Raw genomic sequence first — 6,703 nt, 5'->3', positions numbered from 1 at the left:
CACATTGGAGGCAGTGGAATGGAGTGTTCTTTCCCCATGCCCCAGAAGCACCTCCCTGACTCCAAAGGAAGAACATATTGTACTCTTTGGAAGCCCACGGAGTCACTGACTAACCTTTGGGGAGGAATTTTGATTTTGTTCTTTTCTAAATTAGATAAGCTCATGTCTCCGGGGCAAGACCTGCCGTAAGCTGCTTCTATGCTGCACCAAGGAAAAGGCAATTGTTTATCATACCTGAGAGATCACTCTCCACCAGAAAGCAGGCTCCACTGGTCCTGCCACTTGCTTGCTGCCCACCACCACTACCTATACCTGGGGCATTGCCAAATACACAGTGGAGGCTCAATGAATATTTGAATAGCTTAAAGTGCCAGTCAACAAATTTGTATGGATCACAGATGGCGATGGGGCTAGATATACCCAGAGTACTTAACGCTGTATCCCAAACTGCCAAGACCTTTAAATGTGCAGTTAGTTAACTATTTAAAAAAATGGAGAAGCTTCCACCCTACTACTAAGAGCACAGGAATAATTATACTCAGCCCTGGTGTACAGTACATTACAATAACTTTTCTAAGGAAAACGGTGAGTTAACAAGATGAGGTGGCATCTCTTGTCTGTTTTCAATGCAGTTTTCAGGCACCTCTTTTCCTATCTATTCCTTTTGTTCTTTGCTAGCTTTCAGTCAAGATTCTTCCTCAGTGTAGAGGGAATTAGTAGGAATGTTCATTTTCTTCTCACTAGCTGGGCCATCATTGCTAGCTCCTGTCTGAAGAGGAAAAGTGGGGAGAAGACAACTGGGAGGTGGAAAAAGAGAAAGATGAGAAGAAAGGGGATCGCAGCAAGCAAAAAAGGAAAAGAGAAGTGGAGGTGACATGAGGACTGAAGCAATGGGGGAAGAATGCTCATAGTCTCAGGCCAGGCACTGGATAAATATTAAGATAGGAAGTAAATAATGACCAATGTAATTAGCAGTCAGCAAGCCCACCAGGCAGGCCCTTTACTGTTGCTTTCCTCTACTTCCTCTTGCTTTGTCATTTCACTGATAATAGCACCTCTCCTGGAAAGAGATGAAATTTGTTTCATCAATTTTAGATAGTTCATAGTTAAATTCTGTATTAGTTTTCTATTGCTGCTGTAACAAATTACCACAAACTTAATTGTTTAAAACAATATAAATTAATTACCTTATAGTTCTGGAGGTCAAAAGTCCAAAAAAGGTCATACTGGGCTAAAATCAAGGTGTCAAGAGGGTTTTCTGAAGGTTCTAGGTGAAGATGTGTTTGCCTTTTCCAGCTCTCAGAGATGATTTGCATGTTTGGGCTCATGGCCCCCTTCCTTCTGAAGTATGTTTCTCTGACTCTGGCTTTTCTGCCTCCTTATTCCACTGTGACTAAATTGGGCTCACTGGATAATCTAGGATAATCTACCTAATTTAAAGTCAGTTGATTAGCAACCTTACTCCATCTGCATTTAATTCCATGTAGCCTAACATATTCATAGGTTCTGGGGATTAGGATGTGGAAATCATTGAGGGGGAGGACCACAAATACTGTATAACCTTCCTGAAACTACACTTTCAAATTTTCCCTAGTATTCTTAAAAAACAAGAACTCTGCATGTCAGTTATTTGTTTTTTCTTCTACAGGTTTGTTGGAAACGAAAGTAACAATCCTAATAACCATCTCTCATTTAAAGAAGGGAAGACTTATTGCTTTGGCTAAAACAGTACTTGTCACAATAGTAATCGGACTTAGGCAAAGACAGAGCCCCTCTTGCAGGAGCTCCTCATACTATCAGCAAGTCACCTGGCCCCACCCCCCTCCTACCAATGCTGTACAGCTCTCAGTGGTCTTGCCTCTTTGCCCTGAAAGGCAGTGGAGAGGGTCTGGCACTCTAATGAAGGGGCAATATACAAATCCACAGTCCCAGGGGACCCAATTATTGGGGTCAGTTTTATAATTTCTTTAGAACTAGAAACTTGTCATGCAAAATGACTCCTGGCTATTTATTTGTTAATCCAAGTAAAGTAATACAATTGCTATAGAAATTTGTAGCAAGCAAGGAGGGGTTTTCTAGTCTCAGATAGGTTAGACTTCAATCAACAAGAAAAACATCGGATTGGGTATTGTTTTTGACAATGTTGGTAGATATCACAATTAGGAAGGAGAGAAAGAGTTAAAATTACCAAGGAATAATTTTTAAAGAAAATAATACATTTCTGCTTTTTATCATTTTCTGAGTCATTTCCTGAACATTTCTTTAAAATGTCAATGTGGCCATTTCCCAGTGCCCATTTATTGGGCACTTTAGGTATATTATCTGTGATCCTTCTAATAATCTTTCATGGTAGGTATTACAAACAAGGAAATTGAGGACAAATGAGATTAAGAAATTCACCTGTGGTCACGCAGCTATTCAATAGCAGAAAGAGGAAATCACACTCTGGTTACCTGACTCCTGCCCAGAATTACTCTCGCTGCTGGATCACCTAATGCCTACAAGGTAGGTGGCAGCAATGGAAACATGTAGGAGCTCCACTGCCCAGGCCCCAAAGTCACCCAGTCTGGTTTATGCCTCCTCAGTCAGCTAATCCCTAACCAGCTCTGACTTCCCCAGTTTCCTGATTTGTGACCTGCCTAGAGTCCCATGATGAAACGGAATATAACTGTGTGTCCACCCCTTGTTTCTAATGCCTCATCACTTCACCACAAAGACAGCTATACATTATACAGGAAGAAATGAAAAAATTAAGCAAACAAGAGGGACAAAATAAAGAAACTGAGCAAAGAAATTTGAAAAAGACAAAAATCAGGAAGGAGTAGCTCAATTTTGTAGAACATGAAAAAGTCACACATACTGTTTGCCACTGGAGGACTAAAGTGCACTGCTGTACAAAACTTGAAAATTCTGGTTTTCTACTATTTGGTGTCTTTAGACTGCATCCTCAGAGAAGATGTATCTTGGAACTCAAATTCAATATTTGACCAAAGCGAATGATTAAAAATGTTAATTAAAAACAAAGCCAAAACCAATAACAGCCTAAATATTAGGAAAAATTCCTTTCGTGAATTAAATTCACTTAGTAATACATTCATTCTTAAAATTAGACAGTTTCTTTTTAACTAAGGCTTTGTAAGTTTTTAGTTTATGGAAAGATGCTACTATTGATGAAATTAAATTTTCCTGAGAACTCAGTATTATTTTTAAATCTAAGAATGTATATGCATTGCAGTAAGAGACATGATCTAACATTATGCAAAACCTTCCCTAAGGTGTGGCAAATCGGCGTGTTCCCCAGGTCCTCCTACGCAGTGCATGACACCAAACTGTTACTGGGCCCTGTCCTTCAGAATAAGTGGTCTCACTAATTTAGCTTATCCTCATAAAAGCTATTAAATTGGAGGAGTCACATAGTGATACTCAATAATACTGGCTAAATAAAGAAAGGTGTATTATGTACAGCTGACTTTTGAACAATGTGCGGGTTAGGGGCACTATGTCTCTGTGAAGTCAACAATCCACATATAACTTTAGACTCCCCCAAAACTTAACTACAAATAGCCTACTGTTGACTGGAAACCTCATAACATAAGCAGTCAATTAACACATATTTTGTTATTTACAAAATTTATTTTGTAAATAAATTTGTTATTGTATTCTTACAATAAAGTATGCTACAGAAAATTTGTCATTAAAAAAATCATGAGAAAATACTTACAGTATTTACTGAAAAACAACTCATGCATAAGAGGATCCATGTAGTTCAAACCAATGTTGTTCAAGGGTCAACTGTACACATGTTCACTGACTCACATTAGCGCATGAGCACATTCATTTTCCAAGGCAAAACAATTCAGGTAAAACTTCCCTTCTCTTTTCCAGTCCCCCTTCCTTCAAAACCCACTTTCTTTTAGGTTTTCCTCTTTGACATTGCTATTAACATTATAGTTTAATTAAATTAGAATCCTATACAAAATGCTGGGGAAGAGGCAATGAGATACATTTGACCCAGCCCCCAGGGCTTATGGGCCACGTTATGATGGCCCATAATGTGGTAAGGAGCCAGGATAGATTTTAGCACCGTTTTCTACACTATATTGTGTCCTTTAACAATGGTAACTCTCCATTAGTAAGGGATATGAATATCACGACTTGAGCATCAAGTTAAAGGTCTTCACCTAAAATAGATTCAAGTGGCCTACTAAAGGGCTTGAAATTTCTGCTTACTTCATAGGGTAAATACTGAAAGCTGCTATTGCTGTCATCCAAGTAAAATTTTTGTGTTAACTCTTTCGCATTATTTATATTAACTATCTAGTTGCTGTTTTTTTGTTTTTTTAAGTAAAGTAGGCAAGTTCAGAGTTTAGATGATAATAAAAAGCCAGAAAATGTCTTCAGCATATAAAGAGGCCTGGGGTGGGGGTGGGGGTGGCATGAAGGAAGGGGGTTGTAGGGGTAGAGAGTCCTGGTGAACTAGAAGTCAACATGAAGGCACTGGATTCCATAAGTAAAGATGATGACAAAGGAAACCAACATTTCAAAAAACAATTACACACCAGGCAGGCCCTGTGCTAGGTACTTAGCATATACCAACATATGAAATTCAAGAGGATGGAGAATTGTTGTGCTTCTTTACAGTCATCCAAGCTACATTCATATATATATTTTTTGTTTTACTATGTGATTTAAAGTTTAAAAAAAAAAAAATAAGGAAGAAAAGCAATGAGAAAAGTACCTCTTCCTAGAAGAAAAGTACCATCCTCTTGGTCTAAAAATCTGTGAATTATAGACAAATCATCTGTCTCACACCAAATACATATGGTGAGGTAGGCATAATATAACCATTATAAACATTATCGCTCAAAAAGAGAAAGTAAAAGGCATTCTCTGGTCCATTGCAAATCCAGCTGGGCATATATTGCCTTTTCCTTGATTACTTCTACTACCGGCAGTGATTCTCCTCAGCTCTTGGCTCCATCCTCTGAGTTATCCTTCCTATTCTATAAAATATAGTCCATATTTTAAGTTCAGTAGTTTGATGAGCCTACTTCCTGCCTAGGAAGTTCCAGGATCTAAAACCTTTTCATTTTGAAGCCATCTCTGTTCCTTACAGTCCAAGTGGCAATATTTTTAGAAGTATAATTCTTTTAAAAGCTTTGTAAGTTTCCTATGAACCTTACTGATCTTCTTGGGGTTTACTTCATTAGGCAAAATCCACGTCAACAAATCTTCTCTACCAGGGGCTCCCTGTAAAGCTGCTGTGAATCAATGTCCTAATATTCTTAGAATGCCTACTGTCTAAAGCTTTTGTCTTTTTGCAAGGATTCAGAAGGAATCACCTTAAATTCTTCTGGGGTCTTAATAAAGACTTTTACAATCATATCTTTAGCTTCATCTTTACTCTGAGAAGTTTTTATAACAGGGCTGTGAATCTGACTTTTGTCCTAAGACCTTTTTTGAGTTTGGGAATATTTGGCTAGGAAAGACTAATCACCAGAAAAAGGTTTTATTTTCTAACCCAGAAATTCCTGACTCCTGTATATTTCCTCTAAATTTTGCCTGAACACTGAGTGATTTCTTTTAAAGCTCACCATTATCTGTATTTTATGATATACAGCTAAGAGAAACCAGGAAGCTTTTAACCTTTAACCTGAAAATTCATCAGGCCAATCCATCAGTTCATTAGATATATTTTCTATTTCTACATTATCACAGGCAACAGTTTTTTATTAACAAGGGTTTTTCCTCCCATGTTAATAATTTTTCCCTCACTTTCCTTTAATCCCTACTGTTAACCTCAAGAGCCATTGGACTTCTGCTACTAATCTTTTCAAGACCCTTCCAAGTTATACTTATAGCTCAGTTCCAAAGTCACTGTCATATGTTTTAGGTTTTGTTATTGTAATCCTCAAATTCCAGGTCCCCAAATCAGTTGTGGTTATCTATTGCTAACTAATCACCTCAAAACTTTAATTTAAAAAATCCACAACTTTATTATCCTCTCTCATGGTTCTGGGGCTTGACTAAGCTTAACTAGATGATTCTTGCATGGGGTGTCTCATGAGGCTGCAGCCAGATGGTAGCTGGTGCTGAAATCATCTGAAGTCTTGCTCATTCATCTGTATGGCACCTGATCTGGGAACACTTAAATAGCTGGGGGCAGGAACAGCTGGGATTCCTCCAACATCTATCCCTATCTCTATGTGATCTCCCCATGGCATTTTCAGCATGGAAGCTTCAGGGTAGTTGTACTTACATGGCAGCTCAGAGCTCCAAAAGTATATGTCATAGAGGGAGAGGGGAAGACAGAAGTTCTGTCACCTTTTATGATCCTGTCTAAGAAGTTGCAAAGTGACTTCTGTCACATTCTATATTTGTTGAGTCAGTCACAAACGCTGCTTAGGTTCAAGAGAAAGGAACATAAACTCTTTTTTTTTTTCATGAAAAATGTGTCAAATAACTTGCATATATGTTTTAAACTACCACAGCTGGTAAAAAGGAAAAAAGAAAGGATAGAAAGAAAGGCTTAAGAACTGTTACTGAAACCATGCTATATCCTATGTCCCCAAATGGTTGGCAGTTATAGTCAATGGCAGTTATAGTCACAAATCTGAGTGATGATAGTCAAAAGCAGGTCTAGGGTCACATACAGTCAAATGTATTAAAGTATTCCAACTTTTTATTCTCCAAGAAAGATCTA

General features: G+C 38.1%; 1 long non-coding RNA gene across 1 annotated transcript in view; it reads right to left on the bottom strand.

The window, feature by feature from the left end:
- LOC111733267 overlaps window positions 1-6,703 on the bottom strand; it is an 89,629-nt gene that overhangs the window by 70,655 nt on the left and 12,271 nt on the right. The window lies entirely within an intron of this gene.

The sequence above is a fragment of the Pteropus vampyrus genome, unplaced genomic scaffold, assembly GCF_000151845.1.
Source record: "Pteropus vampyrus isolate Shadow unplaced genomic scaffold, Pvam_2.0 Scaffold545, whole genome shotgun sequence".
Taxonomy (NCBI): domain Eukaryota; kingdom Metazoa; phylum Chordata; class Mammalia; order Chiroptera; family Pteropodidae; genus Pteropus; species Pteropus vampyrus.
This window is presented reverse-complemented; position numbering and strand designations above follow the sequence as displayed.